Source organism: Zootoca vivipara, chromosome 1 (genome assembly GCF_963506605.1).
Source record: "Zootoca vivipara chromosome 1, rZooViv1.1, whole genome shotgun sequence".
Lineage (NCBI taxonomy): Eukaryota > Metazoa > Chordata > Lepidosauria > Squamata > Lacertidae > Zootoca > Zootoca vivipara.
Genome location: NC_083276.1, coordinates 80,779,648 through 80,789,496, shown reverse-complemented (window position 1 = coordinate 80,789,496; position 9,849 = coordinate 80,779,648).

Below are 9,849 nucleotides of genomic sequence, written 5' to 3'. Positions count from 1 at the left end.
GTCGCCCAAGTTATCCACCAGAGGCCGCCACAGCTCCATCTCCATCGCTCTCTCGCTCTCTTTTTAAACACTTATTCATCATACAAACAAGCATTGAATAAAATGAACAAATAATACAAAAACAGAAGAAAATACAAAAGCAAAATTACAAGGATAATAACATAAACTACAATCAAAAATATAAAGCACAGCTCCATCTCTAAAAATCATCCAGAGAGCCTTTTCTTCAGGGGACATGGCAGTGGAGGCTGGTCTGTTAGGGCAAATAGGGGGTGGGGTGGGATTTAAAACTTTCCCTATCCTGTGATCCTCCTTGTGCTGCTCAGCTGAAACAGCCATGTGTAGTAAAAACAACAACAACAACACATTTCCTGGGTGGTTGGGGAAAAGCTTAAAACTTGCTTCTCCCCAGGATTCCCCTTGTGCTATTCAGCTAACAAAGTTAATCTCCATCTGGAGCCCCAGCCAGTTTATGACCGGGGTGGGGGGGGTGGGGTATGTTGGCCACATAAGATTCCAAATTTTGGTTGGAGAATGTACAAAATTCAGTTGATATAAGCACATTCTCCAAGGCCTGTTAGAGACTATGAATATTGACTGGGAAATATGCACAATTCCCTCTTCATGAATTGATTATGTGCACCTTCTCCATGAGGCCTGGTGAATCTACACAATCTTCAGTTGTTATGCACATAAACCACTCAATTTACATTCCTATTAACATGTGCATTATCAACTAAACTAAGGTTACCAGATTTTTTAAAAGGAATACAGGGGCAGTTTTCAACTTCTTACTAAGTAGATGGATTTTGTCAGGGGACTGATTTGTAAATCTGGGGACTGTCCCCGGGAAGCGGGGACATCTGGTAACCTTAAGAAGTGTGCATGCACACGAAAGCTCATACCAAAATATAAACTTAGTTGGTCTTTAAGGTGCTACTGAAGGAATTTTTTTTATCTGGTAACCTTAAATTAAACATCTTTAAGAGAAACAGCTATGAACCAGTAGGCCAGCTCCTGGCTAGCTGACTCACAATGTATGGCCTGACTGGAAAAATTTGTTATGACTCTATGCAGGCTTCCAGCCCTCGTCAGAAATTAAGTTTGTTTAACCATTAACTCCATAGAGTTTTCTTGGCAGGGATACTGGAGTGGCTTGCCAATTCCTTCTCCCAGTAGTGATGTATGGAAGTGAGAGCTGGACCATAAAGAAGGCTGATCGCCGAAGAATTGATGCTTTTGAATTATGGTGCTGGAGGAGACTCTTGAGAGTCCCATGGACTGCAAGAAGATCAAACCTATCCATTCTTAAGGAAATCAGCCCTGAGTGCTCACTGGAAGGACAGATCGTGAAGCTGAGGCTCCAATACTTTGGCCACCTCATGAGAAGAGAAGAATCCTTGGAAAAGACCTTGATGTTGGGAAAGATGGAGGGCACTAGGAGAAGGGGACCAAACTGCGGGAGGTAGTGGAAGACAGGAGTGCCTGGCGTGCTATGGTCCATGGGGTCACGAAGAGTCGGACATGACTAAACGACTAAACAACAACAACCATTAACTCAGCTTGTGGAGAATTCATACACAATAGCAGAATGCAACACATGGCGTCAGAGGTTTGATGGACCACTGCCTACATACAGAATATCAGAAAGTAACTTATGGATTTTGAAACTGGAAGCACAGCAGTGAACTGGACAAGACAGAAGGAGTTAATGGAACTGATATTTGCAGGGGCCGATATGTGGTCTACAGCCCCTAAAGCTGCTCATTTTCTAATATGTGTTGGACAAAAGAGCAGAAACAAACTTGGCTCTGTAGTGGCAAGCTTACAGAAGCAGAGAAGACAGATTCAAGCAGTCTGAAGCTTTTGAGGCCTAGTGTGTGCCATGAAAAAAACTCCTCCATGGAGATGAAACTTTTTAAATCAGAGAAACAAGGGTCCAATAGAAGCTATAGTAGTGAGTAACCCAGCTGCAGTTAATCCTCAAGCACTGTGCTTTCATAGACGGGGATGACATGCTAAAGGACAGAATCCCAATGGGATCAAATTCAAAACACATACAGGAAAAGCTACTTATGAAAGATAACTTCACATTTGAAAAAGCCCTAATAGAAGCTTAACAATAATCAAAATGTGGATATGATAGAACAGAGAAATAAGAGTGCAGTTGCATAGAATGTAGCAAGGGGGGGATGCAGCAAGAAAGCAAACATCACAGGTCAACAGAAGATGGGCCATTGATTAACCATTAACTCAGCTTGTAGTGAGTTCCTACATAACACCAGAAGACAACACAACCATCATATCAGCAGCTGGGACTACTAAATTCCCATTCCTACCTGATTAAGAGCAATATTGGTGGTGGGATAAAGCATGACATAATTGGAGTTTGGGATGAATACCGTAATCTCTTTTTCCTTGAAAGTGAAAGATTTTGAGGAATTCCTCTTGTCGGTACAATTCTACATGGTCCCGAAGGTAGGAATGGAATCACTGTACAGTACAATGTCCCTAGTTCCCATTGCCTGGAGCTGGTCCAAGAGAATACCATGGTCAGTGGTATCAAAAGCCAACGGGAGATCAAGAAGCAGGAGCAAGCTTGTCCTCCCCCATCTCACTCATACCGAGGTCATCCAGCAGGGAAACCAAGGCAGACTCAGTCCCATGGCCAGGCCTAAAAGTTGTTTCCTCCTCTAGAAAATGGTGATCAGACTGCTTAACTTCCTGGAGCCCAAAAGACTGCCAAGGAATCCCTATGCTCCAGCCATGGAGCCCTTCCACATTGCAGAGGATTCTGGGGTGGGTTTGAGGGTGTACACATGTTTCACAGAAGTATTGTTTGGTTCACCGTTATGGTTCACCGTTCTCTGTAAGCTGATGCACCTCGATCCCATCTGAAATCCCTTGCAGCTGGACATTTTAGGTGGACACCAACAGAGGAGGGTGCTTTTTAAGGATGTTTGTATACCATTCCTAATCTTCTCATTCACATACCCTTATAAGTTTCCAGGGAATCCTAGGATCCCCCCATAAAACAGGATGAAAACTACCAATACAGCTCTGTCAGGATGTAAAGGATGAATTTCCATGCTTCACATTTCCAAGGAAACCCTTGATGCCACTATCTGAAGGCACCATAGTTTCAAAGTGTCCCTTTCTGTCTGGGTAGATATTGCACCTGCCCTTCTGTACTGGGACTGATTGAATGATCTAGTCGCATGCAAGGCATTGATGTATCAGACACACACACCCCGCCCGCACCTCCTGCCTAGCAGAATCTTACTGGAAGGAAGGAATCCCAGAGCAGAGAAACAACAGGCATGCTTTCCTGTGGGTGCCCAGGAGCCCTCTGTTATTTATTTATTTCTTGGAAAACCCTAATCCACATACAGGTGTTCTTCTCACAGCACTAAGGGCTGGACTATTTTACATGTCCCTGCTCACATGCTGGTCTTATGCATAACACTTAAACAGGGTGGGGGGTGTCTGCTGAGTCCTGCCTGGGCAATTAAATTACTGCCAGAGCTCCCAGTTTGCAGCTCTGTGCTATAGCAGCCCAACCAGCTCCCCGGCGGTGAGGATGATGCAGGCACCCACTCTCCAGTGGATGCAAATCCACACGTGTGTGTTTGTGTGTTTCCCCCACTCCCCTTTACAGCCATTGCTGGTTTGCTGCAGATGAAGATGCAGCTCATCGTGAGACCGGCTTGCTCTGAAATAACACTGAGAAGGGGAGGAGGGAAGGGAAGGAGAATAAATAATGATGGAATGCTTTCAAACCTTGGGGGCTGAGCTTTATGTGACGCTTCAGCGGCTGGTGCTTTTTTTAGCTGCACTGATTCCATCTGTGCCTACTTATAGCCCTGCCGTTTTGTTTGCTTTCTCCCCAGATGAAAAGGCTGCGTGGGGATGAGCTGTCAGTCCTTCTGAGAGCCTCATGTGTCCTTGTGGCACGGTCACAAACAAAACCAGATCCAGCCCAGTTCCCTGGGTCTTCTGCCACATGCTCAGGCAATATAGTCCGCCCTTTTCACTTGCTGCAAACGTGTTTTCAGACTTGGTTTCTCTCTCTCTCTCCCCTCCATCCATCTCCTCCTCTCTCTCTGCCTAAGCACAGATGGACTTCCCTCCCTCCTTCCCCCTACTCTCTCTTTGCATCACTGTCAACACCATACAGTTTGCTGAGTTCACACCGAGCAAGAGAGGAAGGTTTGCGATGACTCACCAGAGCTTTTCCTCTCCATCCAGAGAAAGACCCCTGCAGGCTTCTGTCCCCAATACCCCCCATGCCAGATTCAGTAAAAAGGCTGCATGTAGGTCTCCTTGAGTCATTCTCCTTTAATAGCTCCAATTCTTTTCATACAGGGTGGCATTCACATTTGGGCAAGGGGGCAGTGGCATGGGCCTGCACAAAGTGCTATTTATGTCCTATTTGAAGGAGTCATTTGGACTCAAGCAGTGCTTTTAGCCAGTGAAAGGACTCGTTTGGTCTCTTTGTACAGACCAGTATTTCATTTACAGCAGGGGTAGCCACTGTAATGACCTCCGGGTGTTTTAGATCACAACTCCCATCAGCCCAGTCAAAATGGCCAATGATCAGGGGTGGTGGGAGATGTAATCCACACCTGGATTGAACTACATTGGCTAACCCAGGCAGCCTGAGATGAAACATGCTTAATCAGAAATAAATCCTACTGAGTTCAAAGGGACTTGCTGCCTCATATAGCTATGCTTAGGAGTGCACCCTGCGAGTTCATCGTGCACTGACTATAGCATCACATGATCTTAGTGACGTGCATGTCTGAATATGCTGTTCCAGACCAGCCCTTACAGATAGAACTTTTGTACCATCATGTGATGCTCATTCAGATGCAGTGCTCCTTGTCAGTGGTGCTTGGTTGCATATGCAACTGGGAGTCAACATCAAATACATTTTCACACATTCAGAGAACATGTGGATTGGAGATTGGGATCATGCTCCACATGTCCAGCCCCAACTGCAATCCCTTTCAGACATTATACAAATACAGGAAAATAGGAAGTGGGATCAGGCACACTCAGTTGCTGAGCATTCATGCATACTTGTGTATTCAACAGACTGTGTGCAGGATTTGCTTTTCACAGTCAGATCATGTGCACAGTCTCCATGGTGGTTGTGCTAATTAGCTGTTCCGCTCACACAAATCTCTCTCTCTCTCTCTCTCTCACACACACACACACACACACGTGTGTCTTCTGCTTGGTCAACCTGTGACCTCAGAACACAGAAGAGATGGGTAACGGACACCTCACTCCTCCTGTCCACTGACTAGCTCTCCTAGACCCTCCCCTCCCCAGCACCCTCTGAGTTCCCAACGGCATCACTGCCCAGGGCTATGCAGAAACAGAAGGCCAAATCTCTGCCTGTCATGAGGCATCCAGACAGTTTCCGTATAGGAAGTGCCAAGGGTGAGGTCATCCACACAGCCACATACTGTAGGAGCCCTTGTTCTAGAATCCTTGGGAGATATACTGTATACTGTTCATACTCTGCTGAATTGAATTTATGCTTTGGCTGGCTTGTTTGGGGTTTTCTTACAAAGCAGTTTATAAATCTATTAAATTTAACTTAAACCAAACATATTTATCCATGGTTGACTTCATCGGTTGCCTATAATTTACTTCAAACCATCCAGATCTCTGCACAGATGTGATTATGGAACGCTAGCCTCTGACACTATGTGACAAGGTTAATAACCTACGTCTCTGTCTCTTGGCAGGTTGATAAGTGGAGATGGGGCATGTGTTAACTCACGATGGGTGGCAACATCCTTGACAGACAGGCCACTTGTATGCATCACATCCAATATTCTTCCCCTTACGACATGCCCACAAGAGCTGGCTCTGTATATCCAGTCTCCATAAGCCCCACAGAAACTGTGCCAGTTTGCCTCCAAATACCAGTTGCTGAGAATCACAAGGTCCTGCTTGTGGGATTCCCGAGGGTCTCTGGTTGTCCACTGTGAGAACAGGAGGCTGGACTAGATGGGCCTTTGAGATGATGCATCATGATCTTCTTATGTTCAGATCTCTCTGTATTGCTATCCATGAGTTCATTGGGGAGACCATGGGGTCAGTACAAGTGGAACAGCTCACTTTGCAATGTGACGCCTCTAGTTTTGGATGCTGCTGCTGCCACTGAATACAGACTGAGTCATGATCCCAAAAGACTGGCTCATCATGCCAGGCCTCTCCTCAAAAGTGACTGTAGGGTGGCACCACCATGTAGAAACTGATAGATGAATCAGCTCCATTTTGACAGTTGTGGGTGTAACATCTTTGTGCTCTATTAGGCATACTGGCACTGTCACCTAAATTCTGTGGTAGCCCCATCTGCTTTTATGCTCCAACCAAAAATGCACATACACTATCTACTAGCTGTTCCATTGTATAGGCGGCAACCATTTTGTGCGGGGTTGCGTTCCTGGCCCCCATGCACATTGGTGGAATGTTCATAAGCCCACTCTGCCCATTCCGCCCCACCCCTGTTCTGCCCTCTTCTGGGTCCAAAAGGACCTGCGAATCCAGGAGATGCAAGCAAGCAGGCAAGCAAGCTGAACTACATTACGGGAGAAGACAGTCTCTATGCTCCACCATAGCTGGCCAATTGCCAATTTGACCTGCTGTAGATATTGTTCCCCCTCTGCACTTTAAGATATATTACCAACTGGTTAGATCTTGAGTAAGGACAGAATCTGAATCCATGTTATCCAAAAGGAATTTGGGAGGCAGAAAGCACCCCCCTCCCCAGAAAACAAGGAGCTACAGTATTTACAAGAACAGAACTTGTAATCCATCAGTATTTTAATGCTGCATTTTATGATGGCACTCTGTCTAGCAGCATGTGTATATTTTTAGGAGTGGCAGTATAGTATAACATTACTTTGGGAAAGCAAAAAATAACACACCTTTCTTCACAGAAAGCAACTAATGGAATCTCGAAATGTTCTCTATTACAGCTAAGTACTTTTCATGAAATATTAGCTAATTGTCTACTAAACCTAAAATGATTCCAGCATCTATCTTTAATGAATGGAGACGTACAAGGAAATGGTTATTTGCCTGGGAATTGGATCTATCTGCAGCCAGATTAACCCATTAGTTGATTGTACTCTTTGCTTGTTTCTCCCTACTGAAGGTTGTGTAGTTGAGCCTCATGTGGACCATGTTTATACTCATACAAAGTTTTTATTCAGTTTCTCAAACACTACTTCTTATACCACAGTAACAGAGGGTGTCTGCGTGATCTATACATGTGGTGGCTATTCTATGGTTGGCTGGTTGAGTGACAAGGCAGTCTTCCGTTTAAACTTGCATCCTTTTTATGCAGGAATTGCCTCCTCTTGGGCTGTTGCTTTCAATACACTGTAGCTAATGCTTCTAGTGCACAGGTTTTCAACCTTTTTGGGTCAACAGCTCCCTTGTCCAACTACCTTCTTTCTGCAGCACCCCTGGGGGCTCAGAAGCCTAGTAAAGTCACCCCTTGCCTGCAGAGCTGGCAGCCTCTCACCCCTTTGTGAACATCCTCCTTGCAGAGTGTTCCCTCAGCTTCCTCTCCCCTCCCCTCCACTTGGGAGCCCTCTGGGCTGCTGCCGCCGCCGCCTCTGGTCTCTGAGCTGCTCCCCTGCCTCAAAGAGAGGTACCTCCTCCCACTGCCCCACAGGGGCCTGGGAAGCACCCCCTGACCAGACCCAGAGGCGCCATTCGCCTGGGGAGCCTGTAGCCAGGGCTGCTGCAACAAACAGCTGTGCAAGCCTTTGGGGGGCAGAGATGTGAGAGGGCATCAAAGGAGGGAGCGAAGGAAAGAGGCCAGTGTTGCCTGTGGCACCCCTGACCATCATTCAAGGCACACTGGTTGAAAACCACTGTTCTAGTGACTACAAATCGTCACTACAGTGGTACCTCGGTTTACAAACACAATTGGTTCCGGAAGTCTGTACTTAACCTGAAGCGTACTTAACCTGAAGCAAACTTTCCCATTGAAATGGAAAGTGGATTAATCCGTTCCAGACGGGTCCGCGGAGTACTTAAACTGAAAATATTCAAACCGAGGCGTACTTAAACCGAGGTATGACTGTAGTTGATGCTTGCTATAGTAGCCCTCATGGACAGCTCAAGCATCCAAGACTTTTGAGTTGGAAAATAGCCTGTTCATCCTCTACCATTGGGAGCAGAAACCTCTTTGACTCTATGAAGAGAGAATGTATTGTATTATGTTTATGCAGCTGAGTAAGCAGAGGTGGGTAGAAACAGAGTATAGATCAATCAGACAAGAAGAACTTCAGGGATAGCGGACTGCTCCAAAGTGCAAAAAGGATCTTAAGCAGGCTTCCTCAAACTCAGCCCCCCAGATGCTTTGAGACTACAATTCCCATCATCCCTGACCACTGGTCCTGCTAGCTAGGGATCATGGGAGTTGTAGGCCAAAAACATCTGGAGAGCCGAGTTTGAGGAAGCCTGATCTTAAGCTACATGGGTTTTAGTTCAAAAAAGTATGAGGCTAAAATAATGTGGCTTTTTGTTTGTATAAACACACCCTAAAAGAGGAATTAAGGTCAGAAGAAATGTTCACTTGATTCTTTCCAAATTAATGCCTTAATCTGTCCTATTCCTAATCAGGTGGAGGAGTTGTATCTACTTACCACAAGTTAATACCTCTGGCACATTGCCAGAGGGAAGGGGGGATCCCTGGTTGGCTTTAGAATGAAATATGGTAGTTCTTGGAACTCCCTGCAGCACCCAAAGGCTGATTAGATCCACACAACCTCAGCAAATGGAATCCAGGCCACAAGATGCCACAAGCAGAAATGAGATACTCTGCAGATCTCATTTGGCAAGACAAACAAAGACACAAACTTGGGGCAAGGCAGGACCGAGTCTGAAGCTACAATGACTTTGAAAGAGACAACTCAGGCTTTAATCCTACACACATTTACTTGGAACCAAGTCCCACTGAAATCAGCAGGACTTACTTTTGGGTAGACGTTTATAGGATTGCACCTTCTATCTCATATTTAGGTGAGATGCACCAGCACGGTCTAGTGTTGCAAGGCAAAGATTACAGAGAGCCGGGTCCAAAACACTCATCAGCCATGAAGCTCACTGGATGAATCTGGACCAGTCGCCACCTCACAGAGTTTTGTGAGGATAAAACGGGGGTGAGGAAGACAATGTACATGGCCTTAAGTTTCTGGGAGGAAAAGATACAAATGTATAAGCATTATATAAAATGTAATGTGGCAAATGAATAAAACAAAAGCGACATTTCAAGGTGGATTTTGCATCGCCATGGAGAAGATCCAAGAATCTTTTCCTTTGGTGCAGGAGGGTTTTCTGACCACTTCCTTGGTACCTCATGTTCACAGTTTTCCATCTCTTTTTGCAGCAAACTCCCGTCACAGGGATTTTCATCAGTGTTTCCAAACTAAGCATTTATTTCCCTGGAATTTGGTAGCATCATGCAAAACACACACACACACCCTGGTTTTGCCTTTGTGCTTGCTGAGGAAGCAGTTCTGGCAGAAGCAGGATTTACCTATGAGCAGCAGCAGGAAGAGGGAATGAATCCCCCATCACCACCACCCCGTTCTGCCTTTTCTGCAGCATATCCGACTGTGTGTGACATCACCACTGACAGAAGCCAATAAGACCACTCTTTCTCCTTTCCCTAGAAGAGAGAGTGCTGGAGCTGAGCACAGCCAGGCCAAGCGAGCTGCCATCCATGCTCAGCCTGCGTGGGGCTGAGGCAGCTGAGTGTTCAGTTGCTAGGGACCGAGTAGGCTTGGGAGCAAACGCGCCAGCTAGTTCCCC